The sequence below is a fragment of the Neoarius graeffei genome, chromosome 21, assembly GCF_027579695.1.
Source record: "Neoarius graeffei isolate fNeoGra1 chromosome 21, fNeoGra1.pri, whole genome shotgun sequence".
Taxonomy (NCBI): domain Eukaryota; kingdom Metazoa; phylum Chordata; class Actinopteri; order Siluriformes; family Ariidae; genus Neoarius; species Neoarius graeffei.
The window spans coordinates 15,532,092-15,547,740 of NC_083589.1; positions in this window are offsets into that span (position 1 = coordinate 15,532,092).

Consider the following 15,649-nt stretch of genomic DNA (forward strand, 5'->3'; position numbering starts at 1 on the left):
TGCTCACTTCAGATCCTTCCACAACATTTCGATTGGATTAAGGTCAGGACTTTGACTTGGCCATTCCAAAACATTAACTTTATTCTTCTTTAACCATTCTTTGGTAGAACGACTTGTATGCTTAGGGTTGCTGTCTTGCTGCATGACTCACCTTCTCTTGAGATTTAGTTCATGGACAGATGTCCTGATATTTTCCTTTAGAATTTGCTGGTATAATTCAGAATTCCTTGTTCCAACAATGATGGCAAACCATCCTGGCCCAGATGCAGCAAAACAGGCCCAAACCATGATACTACCACCACCATGTTTCACAGAAGGGATAAGGTTCTTATGTTGGAATGCAGTGCTTTCCTTTCTCCAAACATAACGCTTCTCATTGAAACCAAAAAGTTCTATTTTGATCTCATTTGTCCACAAAACATTTTCCAATAGCCTTCTGGCTTGTCCACATGATCTTTAGCAAACTGCAAATGAGCAGCAATGTTCTTTTTGGAGAGCAGTGGCTTTCTCCTTGCAACCCTGCCATGCACACCATTGTTGTTCAGTGTTCTCCTAATGGTGGACTCATGAACATTGGCTAATGTTAATGTGAGAGAGGTCTTCAGTTGCTTAGAAGTTACCTTGGGGTCCTTTGTGACCTCGCCGACTATTACACACCTTGCTCATGGAGTGATCTTTGTTGGTCGACCACTCCTGGGGAGGGTAACAATGGTCTTGAATATCCTCCATTTGTACACAATCTGTCTGACTGTGGATTGGTGTAGTCCAAACTCTTTAGAGATGGTTTTGTAACCTTTTCCAGCCTGATGAGCATCAACAATGCTTTTTCTGAGGTCCTCAGAAATCTCCTTTGTTCGTGTCATGATACACTTCCACAAACATGTGTTGTGAAGATCAGACTTTGATAGATCCCTGTTCTTTAAATAAAACAGGGTGCCCACTCACACCTGATTGTCATCCCATTGAATGAAAACACCTGACTCTAATTTCACCTTCAAATTAACTGCTAATCCTAGAGGTTCACATACTTTTGCCACTCACAGATATGTAATATTGGATCATTTTCCTCAATAAATAAGTGACCAAGTATAATATTTTTGTCTCATTTGTTTAACTGGGTTCTCTTTATCTACTTTTAGGACTTGTGTGAAAATATGATGTTGTTTTAGGTCATATTTATGCAGAAATATAGGAAATTCTAAAGGGTTCACAAACTTTCAAGCACCACTGTACAGTGGGGCAAAAAAGTATTTAGTCAGCCACCAATTGTGCAAATTCTCCCACTTAAAAAGATGAGAGCGGCCTGTAATTTTCATCATAGGTACACTTCAACTATGAGAGACAGAATGGGGGGAAAGAATCCAAGAAATCACATTATAGGATTTTTAATGAATTAATTGGTAAATTCCTTGGTAAAATAAGTATTTGGTCACCTACAAACAAGCAAGATTTCTGGCTCTCATGGACCTGTAACAACTTCTTTATCAGATCAGATCAGACAAAACTTTATTTATCCCCGAAGGGCAATTAGAAGGGCAAAGAGCGGTACATTAAAAAAAAGAGCAAGAAAATAAAATCACAAAAAGAATAAAATCACAAAATTGGGTGGACAAAAAAAAAAAAGCCAGCGTATTATGTACAATGGCAGGCCTGCTGCCAGTAACAAAGTAAAAAAAAAAAGGCAGCAGATAAAATATGGCAAATAAATAAAATGAAGCGTGGATAAAATTAAAATGACAATATGATTAGAGTGACATTGTAGTTAAAGTGACAAGGTGATATTGTAATATTGCACATCAGGACATGTGATATTGCACTAGACTATTGTACAGAAGACTTAAGTTATTGTAACTGTCTTTGACTTCTTAGAGTTCAGGAGGAGAATGACACTTGGAACAAAGGTTGCTCTCCTCCTCTGGGTCTTACAGGCTGGACAGCAGAACCTGCGACCAGATGACAGCTGCTCAAATGACGGGAACAAAGCATGAGTCGAGTCCTTCAGAATACAACAAGCCAGGCTGCTAGCCTGCTGCTCGTACACAGTATTCAGGTGGTGAGCAGGAAGGTGCCATCTTAGAACACACCTTGACAATATTATGCAGGCAGTTCCTATCCTGTACAGTAATGGAGTAATAAAAAACAGCATATAGAAAAAGCTAAAACACTTTCAATGAATGTATAATAGAATGTCAACAAGATGTTCTGACTGACAGAAAAGGAGTTCAGTTTCCTTAGTAGGTACATCCTCTGGTGGCACTTCCTCAGGATCCCTTCTGTGTTGGAAGAGAACCTCAGTTGGCAGTCCAGAATGGTTCCCAGGTATTTATATTCCTCAACTGTCTCGACCGGAAAACCGTGGACCATAGTGGTGACAGCCGCAGCCAGTTCCCTTTGGCTGCTGGAGAAGGTCACCACCATCTCCTTAGTTTTACTAACATTCAACTCCAGGCAGGAAGAGTCACACCACTCTACGAACTGCTGAAGAGCGGGTCCATGATGGAGGGAAGGGCCGGACAGGAGGGACAGGAGAACTGTATCATCAGCAAACTTAACCAGGTGACAGTTGGGGTACGTTGATCTGCAATCATCAGTGTACAGAATGAAGATCAGCGGAGAAAGCACACAGCCTTGTGGGGAGCCAGTGGAGGTGGTGAGGAGATCAGACAGGTTATTGTTAATCCAGACACGCTGGGTTCGGTTAGTTAGAAAGTCCAGGATCCAGAGGATGAGCTGGCTGCTCATGTTGAAGTTCCGGTGGAGTCTCTCTGCCAGAATATGCAGTTGCAGGGTATTAAAGGCCGAGGAGAAATCTGCAAACAGGAGTCTGGCGGAGGTATTGGGAAGCTCCAGGTGTCTGTGGATAGTGTCGATGATGAAGGCTTTGGCATCGTCGACACCTTTATGGCTTTGATATGCAAATTGGAGCGGATCAAGTTGTGAATTGGTCAGAGTGAGAATGTATTGCCTGACAAGCCTCTCCATAGCCTTCATCACCTGGGAGGTGAGGGCCACAGGGTGCAGATCATTCAGGGCCATGGGGGGGGGGGGCTTCTCGTGCGAATGGGAACAATTGTTGAGTGTTTCCAACATTTGGGGACAGTTCCTGTGTTGATGGAGGTCTGAAACAGTTTCTGGAAAACACTCCCTAACTGGTCCCCACAGTATCTAAGGACCCGGCCACTGATGTTATCAGCTCCAGGTGCACTGTTAGCCTTAGACCTCTTAAGGGCCCTCACTATGTCAGTGGTGGGGAAAGAGATGCAAAGGTCATCAGGTATGAGGTTGGATCTGATGTCCTCTAACTGGGTGGAGTTGTTGATCTCAAATCTGGAGAAGAAGGAATTAAGGTCATTGGGGAGATATGCTGGTGTACTGCCAGGGATGTTAACAGAGTTGTTACTGATAGGAAGGTTAACAGCTGCCATTCTCTTCATGCCCTGCCAAGCTGAGCGGAGGTTTCCATGAGAAAACTTTTCTTCCACTTTGTTCTTGTAGTTCAGCTTGGCAATCTTAATAAATCTTTAAGAGGCTCCTCTGTCCTCCACTTGTTACCTGTATTAATGGCACCTGTTTGAACTCGTTATCAGTATAAAAGACACCTGTCCACAACCTCAAACAGTCACACTCCAAACTCCACTATGGCCAAGACCAAAGAGCCATCAAAGGACACCAGAAACAAAATTGTAGACCTGCACCAGGCTGGGAAGACTGAATCTGCAATAGGTAAGCAGCTTGGTGTGAAGAAATCAACTGTGGGAGCAATTATTAGAAAATGGAAGCCATACAAGACCACTGATAATCTCCCTCGATCTGGGGCTCCACGCAAGATCTCACCCTGTGGGGTCAAAATGATCACAAGAATGGTGAGCAAAAATCCCAGAACCACATGGGGGGGGGGACCTAGTGAATGACCTGCAGAGAGCTGGGACCAAAGTAACAAAGGCTACCATCAGTAACACACTACGCCGCCAGGGACTCAAATCCTGCAGTGCCAGACGTGTCCCCCTGCTTAAGCCAGTACATGTCCAGGCCCGTCTGAAGTTTGCTAGAGAGCATTTGGATGATCCAGAAGAGGATTGGGAGAATGTCATATGGTCAGATGAAACCAAAATAGAACTTTTTGGTAAAAACTCAACTTGTCGTGTTTGGAGGAGAAAGAATGCTGAGTTGCATCCAAAGAACACCATACCTACTGTGAAGCATGGGGGTGGAAACATCAACATCATCAACATCAGGGACCAAGACGACTGATCTGTGTAAAGGAAAGAATGAATGGGGCCATGTATCGTGAGATTTTGAGTGAAAACTTCCTTCCATCAGCAAGGGCATTGAAGAGGAAACGTGGCTGGGTCTTTCAGCATGACAATAATCCCAAACACACCACCTGGGCAACGAAGGAGTGGCTTCGTAAGAAGCATTTCAAGGTCCTGGAGTGGCCTAGCCAGTCTCCAGATCTCAACCCCATAGAAAATCTTTGGAGGGAGTTGAAAGTCCGTGTTGCCCAGCGACAGCCCCAAAACATCACTGCTCTAGAGGAGATCTGCATGGAGGAATGGGCCAAAGTACCAGCAACAGTGTGTGAAAACCTTGTGAAGACTTACAGAAAACGTTTGACCTCTGTCATTGCCAACAAAGGGTATATAACAAAGTATTGAGATGAACTTCTGTTATTGACCAAATACTTATTTTCCACCATAATTTGCAAATAAATTCTTTAAAAATCAGACAATGTGATTTTCTGGATTTTTTTTTCTCATTTTGTCTCTCATAGTTGAGGTATACCTATGATGAAAATTACAGGCCTCTCTCATCTTTTTAAGTGGGAGAACTTGCACAATTGGTGACTGACTAAATACTTTTTTGCCCCACTGTACATGCTCGACATAAAGCACAGATGAAATTTCAGTCCTCTCTGACCCACGGTGCAAACAGGCAATGCAATAAATAAAAATAGAATAACTGAAATAAACAATATAAACAGTATAAACACTAGATAAGAAATAGACAGACAACACTCACAGGTATACATATATATATATATATATATATATATATATATATATATATATATATATATATTTATATATATATATATATATATGCATACGCACACATTTTATATATATGTGTGTGTGTGTGTGTATATATATATATATATATGCATACGCACACATTTTATATATATGTGTGTGTGTGTGTGTGTGTGTGTGTATATATATATACACATACACGCACACACATATATTGGAGCAAAAGGACATAAAATAAACAGTCAAGGTCACTTGAGGTATAGCAGGTAAACATGAAATAAGCAGATACAAACCAATAGCTGTTAAGGTGAGGTAGTGCGGAATAGTGCAATGAGCGAGGTAAAGTGAAATGTGCAGTCCCTGAGTTCCTGAGTTCGCTGTGCAAATGAATGTTGAGAGTGTGTGTGTGTGTGTGTGTGTGTGTGTGTGTGTGTGTGTTGGGGGGGGGAAACTGTGAGGGTGACATGATGTCATATGCTGAAGGGAGGGCAGGGGGGTGTGCGGGCAGAATCTGTGGCAGGGTGCAGAGGGGGGAGGAGGGGAAGAACAGGGAGGGAGTTGAGCCTCCTGACCGCCTGGTGAAAGAAACTGTCCTTGAGCATGCTGGTTTTGGCCCGGAGACTCCACAGTCTCCTCCCCGACGGCAGCAAGCTGAAGAGGCTGTGAGATGGGTGGGTGGGATCACCTGCAATCCTGATGGTTTTGCGGGTGAGGCGGGAGTTATAGATATCCATAAGAGAAGGGAGAGAGACACCAATGATCCTCTCAGCTGCTCTCACGATGCGTTGCAGAGCAGTATTGGCGGTGATATCAGGTGTATCGACTGACTTGTTAGAGGACGATATTAAAAGCAATGTAAAAGGAGTTAAAATCAACAAAGTCAAGCAAATGCCAATAATTAGGAATGGAACTAAACAACCAAGTTTGTCTGTCTTGTTAGTGTTGGATGAGGTTAAGATGCCTGAGCGGATCATGATTGGATATATAAGTTATATGACGAGGCCTTACATCCCCTCACCAATTAGATGCTTTAAATGTCAGCAATATAGACACATTTCTTCTGTGTGCAAGTCAAAACTTAGGTGTGCTAAATGTGGAGGCGAACATGGAACATGGTAAATGTGAGGAAGGAACAAAAATCAAGTGCTGTAACCGTGGAGGTGAACACAGTGCAGCCTATAAAGGGTGCAAGATGTATAAAAGAGCAATTCAATTGCAAAGTGTTAAGGTGAAGGAGAGCGTTATTTTTGCTGAAGCTATTAAAAAGGTTGACAAAGAAAACCAAGCAAAATCAAGGGTTAAAGTAGGTATGACTCCTGTAGTTTTACCCCCGAGTCAAACTCAAACGACTCAGAAATGCTGTAAAGTAACTGAAGAGATAAGAAAGAATAAGAAAAGAAAATAAGAAATGGATAAGAAAAAATTCATTGCTTTTATGGTGGAAGTGGTTAATTGCTTAGCCCAAGTAGCAAGTAGAATTGATAGAATAAAAATAGTTCAAAAAGCAGCGGAAAAGTATCTAGAGATTCATGAATTGTTAGGGGTATCTGATAGTCAAGCACCATGTGGTGGTAAATAATGACTTTATCTATTCTACAGCAGAATGCCAGGAGCTTAATTGCTAATGGTCAGGAACTAAAACACTTTATTGAGGAACAAGTTATTAAACCAAATATTATCTGTATACAGGAAACCTGGTTAAAACCATCACTTGATTTTCTAATATATGGATGCATTGCAGTGCGTAAAGACAAGGATACTGCAGGAGGTGGAGTGGCCACATTTATTCAGCAGGGGATTAATTACAGAGCTTTAAATATAGATAAAGAGGTTGAAGCAGTTCTGGTTGAGATTTGGTTAGGTAAAACTAAGATTAAAATTGTCAACTTTTATAACCCTGGTCAAAGAATTTTGAGAGAGATGCTACTGTAGATGGTATGTGTGGGGGGATAAATGGAAATTTAGTATTGTGTGGAGATTTTAAGGCACATAACACTATGTGGGGAGGTACTAAGGTGGATGAAAATGGGAGCACTATTGAGGAGTTTATGGATGATTATAAGTTGGTTTGTTTAAATGATGGAAGGAACACTAGGTTTGACGCATCTCATGGAACAGAATCAGCAAGAGATCTTACAATAGTATCTGATCAGATAGCAGGGGTAAGTGAGTGGGAGGTAAATGAAAATTCTCTTGGTAGTGATCACTATATTATCTCATCTCATTATCTCTAGCCGCTTTATCCTTCTACAGGGTCGCAGGCAAGCTGGAGCCTATCCCAGCTGACTACAGGCGAAAGGCGGGGTACACCCTGGACAAGTCGCCAGGTCATCACAGGGCTGACACATAGACACCCATTCACACTCACACCTACGGTCAATTTAGAGTCACCAGTTAACCTAACCTGCATGTCTTTGGACTGTGGGGGAAACCGGAGCACCCGGAGGAAACCCACGCGGACACGGGGAGAACATGCAAACTCCACACAGAAAGGCCCTCGCCGGCCCCGGGGCTCGAACCCAGGACCTTCTTGCTGTGAGGCGACAGCGCTAACCACTACACCACCGTGCCGCCCATCACTATATTATATGGTTAAATATTAGAAATCAAAATGTGTGCTTTGAAGAGAATTGGTTTCCAAGATGGAAAATGAGAGAAGTAAATTGGGGGTTATATAGCATGTAGGCAAGTGGTAGGCTGATGGGAATAATGTCAGGTATGAGTAATGATGTTGATGAGTTAAACTCAATCATTATGTGAGTCAGCAGAAGAGGTTCTTGGCAAATCTTCTGGGATGAGGAAAAAGAGAATGGTACCTTGGTGGTCAGATGATTGTAAGGAAGCAATTAAAGCTAGAAATAAAGCTTTCAAAATTGTTAAATCAAACCATTCCTATACCAATTTAATGAAATACAAAAAAAATCACAATCAAAGGTTAAAAGGAAATATTGGCATGATTTCTGTTCTAAAATAGGGGCGGAAGCCAAAGTGGATGATATTTGGAGCATGATTAAAAAGATGGGAGGCATTAGAAGGGAGTTTTCCTTACCTGTGATTAAAAACAATGATGTGGAGGCAGTAACTAATCAAGAGAAAGCAGAGATGCTTGCAAAAAGTTTTGTTAAGGTTCATAGTTCACAGAACTTAACTGCTAAAGAATTGTCTTGGAGAGTTAAATAGATGAGAATAAAGGGTTACTGGAAAAGCAGGTAATAAGTGAGAGTGTACTTGATAAGGATTTTACATTATTTGAACTGAGGAGAGCGTTAAATGGGGTTAGGAACACTTCACCATAGAAAGGTAGTATATGTTTTAAAATGGTTAATGAAGTCAATGACATGGCTAAATATGTAATTTTAAGTCTTTTTAATAAGATTTGGGAGCAAGGTAGATTGCCTTTGTGTTGGAAACATTCTGTAGTGGTTCCGATTGGAAAACCAGGGAAGGATAAAACTGAAGTTAAAAGTTATAGGCCGATAGCATTAACATCTAATTTATGTAAGATTATGGAAAGAATGATCACTAGAAGGCTAGTGTATGAAATTGAAAAAAAGACGTCTTGTCTCCCCCTCCTAGAACTGCCACCTTATTGTGGTGGAGGGGTTTGTGTGCTTGAATGATCCTAGGAGCTATGTTGTCGGGGGCATTATGCCCCTGGTAGGGTTTCCCAAGGCAGACAGGTCCTAGGTGACAGGCCAGACCAAGAGCAGTTCACCAAAAACCCCCTATGGAGAAAAAATCCAGGACCATGACGTCGCCTGGTAGGACGCAGCCGGGGCCCCACCCTGGAGCCAGGCCCGGGGTTGAGGCTCGTATGCGAGCGCTTGGTGGCCGGGCCTTTGCCCATGGGGCCCGGCCGGGCTCAGCCCGAAGAGGTGACGTGGGCCCGACCTCCTGTGGGTTCACCACCCACAGAGGTAGCAGTAGGGGTTTGGTGCAGTGTGGATTGGGTGGCAGTCGAAGGCAGGGGCCTCGACGACCTGATCCCTGGACACAGCGGCTGGCTGTTGGGACATGGAATGTCACTTCGCTGGGGGGGAAGGAGCCTGAGCTTGTGCGGGAGGTTGAGAGGTACTGGCTAGAGATAGTCGGGCTCACCTCCACACATAGCTTGGGCTCTGGAACCCAGCTCCTCGAGAGGGGCTGGACTTTCCACTTCTCTGGAGTCGCCCGTGGTGAGCGGCGGCGGGCTGGTGTGGGCTTGCTTATAGCTCCCCAGCTCAGCCGCCATGTGTTGGAGTTTACCCCAGTGAACGAGAGGGTCGCCTCTCTGCGCCTTCGGATTGGGGAGAGGGCTCTTGCTGTTGTTTGTGCCTACGGGCCAAATAGCAGTATAGAGTATCTGGCCTTCTTGGAGTCCCTGGGAGAGGTACTGAGGGGTGCTCAGACTGGGGACTCCATTGTGCTACTGGGGGACTTCAATGCTCACGTGGGCGACGACAGTGACACCTGGAGGGGCGTGGTTGGGAGGAACGGCCTCCCCGATCTGAACCCGAGTGGTGTTTTGTTATTGGACTTCTGTGCTAGTCACGGTTTGTCCATAACGAACACCATGTTCGAGCATAGGGGTGTCCATAAGTGCACGTGGCACCAGGACACCTTAGGTCGGAGGTCGATGATCGACTTTGTAGTCGTTTCATCTGATCTCCGGCCCTATGTCTTGGACACTCGGGTGAAGAGAGGGGCTGAGCTGTCAACTGATCACCACCTGGTGGTGAGTTGGATCCGCTGGCGGAGGAGGAAGCTGGACAGACCTGGCAGGCCCAAACGTATGGTGAGGGTCTGCTGGGAACGTCTGGCCGAGCACTCTGTTGAGGGGGTCTTTAACTCCCACCTCCGGGAGAGCTTTTCCCAGCTTCCGAGGGAGGCAGGGGACATTGAGTCTGAGTGGACCATGTTCTCTACCTCCATTGTGGACGCAGCTGTTCGGAGCTGTGGCCGCAAGGTCTCCGGTGCCTGTCGTGGCGGCAATCCCCGAACCCGGTGGTGGACATCGGAAGTAAGGGATGCCGTCAAGCTGAAGAAGGAGTCCTATCGGGCCATGTTGACCTCCGGGACTCCTGAGGCAGCCGACGGGTATCGGCAGGCCAGGCATGCTGCAGCTCGGGCAGTTGCGGAGGCAAAAACTCAGAACTGGGAGGAGTTCGGGGAGGCCATGGAGAAGGACTATCGGTCGGCCTCGAAGAAATTCTGGCAAACCGTCCGGCGCCTCAGGAGGGGGAAGCAGTACTCTGCCAACACTGTTTACAGTGCAGGTGGGGAGCTGTTGACCTCGACTGGGGACATTGTCGGGCGGTGGAAGGAATACTTTGAGGATCTCCTCAATCCCACCGTCATGTCTTCCACTGAGGAGACTGAGGCGGATGACTCTAGGTGGACTCGTCCATTACCCAAGCCGAAGTCACTGAGGTGGTTTGCAAGCTCCTCGGTGGCAAGGCACCAGGGGTGGATGAGATCCGCCCTGAGTATCTCAAGTCTCTGGATGTTGTGGGGCTGTCTTGGTTGACACGCCTCTGCAACATCGCGTGGCGGTCGGGGACAGTGCCTCTGGAGTGGCAGACTGGGGTGGTGGTCCCTCTTTTTAAGAAAGGGGACTGGAGAGTGTGCTCCAATTATAGGGGAATCACACTTCTCAGCCTCCCAGGGAAAGTTTACTCCAGGGTACTGGAGAGGAGAATTCGACCAGTAGTCGAACCTCGGATCCAGGAGGAACAATGCGGTTTTCGTCCTGGTCGCGGAACACTGGACCAGCTCTATACCCTTCATAGGGTGCTCGAGGGTTCATGGGAGTTTGCCCAACCAGTCCACATGTGCTTTGTGGATCTGGAGAAGGCATTCGACCGTGTCCCCCATGGTATTCTGTGGGGGGTGCTTCGGGAGTATGGGGTTCGGGGCTCTTTGCTAAGGGCTGTCCGGTCCCTGTACGAATGGAGCAGGAGTCTGGTTCGCATTGCCGGCAGTAAGTCAGACCTGTTCCCAGTGCATGTTGGACTCCGGCAGGGCTGCCCTTTGTCACTGGTTCTGTTCATAATTTTTATGGACAGAATTTCTAGGCGCAGCCAGGGGCCGGAAGGAATCCTGTTTGGGAACCACAGGATTTCATCTCTGCTTTTGCGGATGATGTTGTCCTGTTGGCTTCTTCAAACCAGGACCTTCAGCATGCACTGGGGCGGTTTGCAGTCGAGTGTGAAGCGGCTGGGATGAGAATCGGCACCTCCAAGTCCGAGGCCATGGTTCTCGACCGGAAAAGGGTGGCTTGTCCTCTCCAGGTTGGTGGAGAAGTCCTGCCTCAAGTGGAGGAGTTTAAGTATCTCGGGATCTTGTTCACAAGTGAGGGAAGGATGGAGCGTGAGATCGACAGGCGGATCGGTGCAGCCTCCGCAGTGATGCGGTCGCTTTACCGGTCCGTCGTGGTGAAGAAGGAGCTGAGCCAAAAGGCGAAGCTCTCAATTTACCGGTCGATCTACGTTCCGACTCTCACCTATGGTCATGAGCTTTGGGTAATGACAGAAAGAACAAGATCACGGATACAAGTGGCTGAAATGAGTTTCCTTCGCAGGATGGCTGGGCGCTCCCTTAGAGATAGGGTGAGAAGCACAGTCACTCGGGAGGAGCTCGGAGTAGAGCCGCTGCTCCTCCACATCGAGAGGAACCAGCTGAGGTGGCTCGGGCATCTTTTTCGGATGCCTCCTGGACGCCTCCCTGGGGAGGTGTTCCAGGCATGTCCCCTCGGGAGGAGGCCCCGGGGAAGACCCAGGACACGCTGGAGGGACTATGTCTCTCGGCTGGCCTGGGAACGCCTCGGTGTTCTTCCCGAGGAGCTGGCCGAGGTGTCTGGAGAAAGGGAAGTTTGGGCTTCCATGCTTAGACTGCTGCCTCCGCGACCCGGTCCCGGATAAGCGGAAGAAGACGAGACGAGACGAGAGACGTCTTGTCTCCCCACACCAGAGTGGGTTCCATAGTGGACGTACTACAATGGACCCTATTGTATGTTTAGACATTGAAATAATGAAAGCACAAGTCAATAATGAATCAGTTTTAGCAACATTCTTTGATATAGAGAAAGCATACGATATGCTATGGAAGGAGGGGTTGTTAATTAAGCTGAATAGGATGGGTATTGGTGGCGAGATGTTTAACTGGATTAGAGACTTCTTAAAGGACAGAACAATAGAAGTAAGAGTTGGGGTTAACTTCTCTAACATCTATTCAATAGAAAATGGAACACCTCAGGGTAGTGTATGCAGTCCAGTACTGTTCAACATTATGATTAATGATGTTTTTAACAAAATAGATGATGTAGGTACAATACACAGTCCATCTAAGGACTACAACTCCCAGCCAACTTCCGCGTTGAGCTACGTCATGCATGGGGATCATCTACGTCACTTCCTCTACAATTCTATAAGCAACTGAACAACGCTTCCTTCTTCCTCTTTTCCATCTGGACTTCAATCCGTCTGGACACAGAGAGATCCGCTCGGCCGAGCAAACTAGATAGAAACATCTTTTTGTCTAGAATCAGAGTTTCGCGCTGTTTCTTTTACTTACCTTTGGCCACGGTAGACTCGAGAATCGTGCAATTTTGACTCAACTTGAATATAACTGGTTTCATCTGTTCCTCATCAGCACATGCAAAACTGCAGCCCAAGTGGTTTTTAGTCTGAAGACAAAGAAGCGGCTGGACCTCTTCAACAAAGCTGTGCACCTTGTTTCTACAGAGATTTTCTTCCCACAAGCTACGAAGTTTCTCCAAGAATTCTCTGTTTTCCACAGATTTTCTTCTCAGGAGCTCCTGTGAAAGTCACCTTCTCCAAAAACTCTCGGCCCTCTGCAGAAGGGCGAAATACGGAAGTAAGACTTGGCATTCTTTTGGGCATAGTAATAAAGCTAGTCTCAGGAATTTTGCTTTATTGAAGTAGTGTGAATTTTAACCTCAGGAATGGTTTAAATGTGTACACTGTATGATTGTTCGATTTTGATTTAATCTCTCAATTGTTTAATAGATAGGTTGTGCATGCCTCTTTTCCCTCTCTAACACTCTAACTTCATTCTTATACATATATCGACCTCATCAAGATTTCAGGGGATTTAATAATACTATAACGCTAGTGGGTTAGCTGTCTAGGGAAGCCTTTTGTCTCCAGGGACCAGGCTTCAACATGTGGTCACACACACACTAGGCCTCACACACACTTTAGCTAGCAAACCAAAGCTAACTCTCTTTGTTCTGTAAGGAAACACGTGGTGACCCCCCCCCCTTTGTTGTTTATCACGAGGTCTTTTGTCTCAACTTTAGATAATATTCTAAGTCCTGATTCAATTCAACCTTTATATCGCACTCCCCGTGCCCACATTCAAATCCACATATATCACGGATGACCATTTGAATGTATTTTAATTGTTAACATTTAATTTTTGTTATCACACATACACACACGCTCACACACAACCATGTGGCCACTAGGCCTCAAAAGCACATGTTAGCTAGCCTTCATTTGTCTAGTTAGCACACAAAGTTAATCTTTTGCTTACACACACAAGTACATGCTAGCTAGCCTTCCTTTGTCTAATTAGCATACAAAGCTAATTTTTTGTCTACACACACACACACACACACACACACACACTGCTGAAGATTTCATCTGCTGTTATTCAATTTTATCTTTGTTATAATAAATTCCATTATCATTGAAACTGTGTGTGTTTGTTTGCTGTTCCGATATTTCTTGAAGTCGCCCAAATCTCAAAAGAATTCTAAGGTGTATATGAATACTATTAGCTGCAGCTTGGTAAGTGACCATAATAATTTGGAATATACCATAATCTGGCTGTTTGGTACTTTTATCATTAAGCACCAAAATTAATGGTATGATTCAATTTAAATGATTCAATTTAAACGATTCAATGAGACTGATTCAATGGTATGATTCAATTTAAATGATTCAAATTAAATGATTCAATGGGATTGATTCAATTTAATTATTAATGATTGATCACTTAACACCAGTCTACATACACATAAACATAATACACCTACATAAATTGGTGCCCCGTGTGAGGCATTTGGTTTGTCGACTTCTTGAATATTGTTGCAACAACAGATAAACTACCAGTTTGATTGAGCAACTGCTAAGGTATATTCCCAGGTGTGTTAAAACGGTTAACAGTAGTGTGATAACTGTCAGGGACCAGACAGGAGAGGAGATCAAATGCACTCAAACCACAGTTTATTAATAACAGGGAAAAAGGGAGTTGGGAGAATGTGTGTGTGAAGTTCAGTGGCAGGAGGACTGAGAGGCAGGGATGGCTGGTGGGAGCGTGGTGGTGACGTCTGAGGTCTCCGATCCAAGTACTGACCAGACCCGACCTTGCTTAGTTTCTGAGATCAGCCGGGATCAGGCATTGTCAGAGAGGTGTGGCTATAGGCTGACAGCACTTGGGTTTCAGGCAGTCTCCCAGCAGTAGTCCCTCAGCAGGCTGGAGTTAGGGAGCAGGCTGGAACACAGAGTCACAGATCAGATAGCAAGATAGGGGACAGAAATGCAGGGTCAGGTTACTGGGGCCGGAGAGTAGGGCTCCAGGCAGGGCTGCTCACACCGGGCTGATGGAGAGGCAGGTGAGCAGCAGGGCTGGGTAGGCTGGAGATCAGGCGAAGGTACAGGAGAGGCAGGCAAGAGGCAGAGTCAACAGGACAGAAGGCAGATCAGGTTACCGGGGCTGGAGAGCAGACAGAGTCAGACGGAACAGAATAACGTCAGGAGTCAGAGTAGTAGGAACACAGAGCAGGTTATCACACTGGAAGTTGCAGATGATCTGACACAGAAGCTTGGGAGGACTGCAGCTTAAATACACACAGGGGGGAAGCAGGTGATCGGTAACAGCCAATGACAGCCACTGGAAGTTAATAAGAGGAAGTGAGTGCGGGCATGGCCGGTAATGCTGAGTGGAGATGTTACCTGAAGAGAGAAGCCCACAGGTAGGACCATGACAGAACCCCCCCCCAAGGGACGGCTCCAGAAGTCCCTAGCCACAGATCCACCAAGACGGGCGGGAGGAGGGGGAATACCAGTGGAGGGTCAGAATTCCTCTGACCGGTCCATGTCCAAGGCCTCAGGATCTGGTTCAGAATCGGACTCGGGGACAGTAGCAGTTGGCGCATCGTCATTCCAACCAGGGCCCTTTGGTCGACCTCTCCAGTTGGCCGGCTGGTCCGGATGCAGGCAATGAAAGGTGCTGATGAGGGTACGGTCTAAGATTCTCCCAGCAGGAACCCACATCCTCTCCTCAGGACCATAGCCCTCCCAATCCACCAGGTATTGGAGGCCCCTGCGCCATGACTTCAGCAGTCGCCGGACGGAGTAGACCGGGCCACCATCGATGAGACGAGGAGGAGGAGGAGAAGGTGCAGCTGGGACCAGCGGGCTCTCATGCACTGGCTTAATCTTTGAGATGTGGAAGTTGGGGTGCACTCTCATAGACTTGGGCAGTCGAAGCCGGACAGCAGACTGGCTGATTATCCTCTGGATCAGGAATGGTCTGATGAACCGAGGTGCCAGCTTACGAGACTCCACCTGGAAAGGCAGGTCCTTGGCTGACAACCACACCTTCTGGCCCAC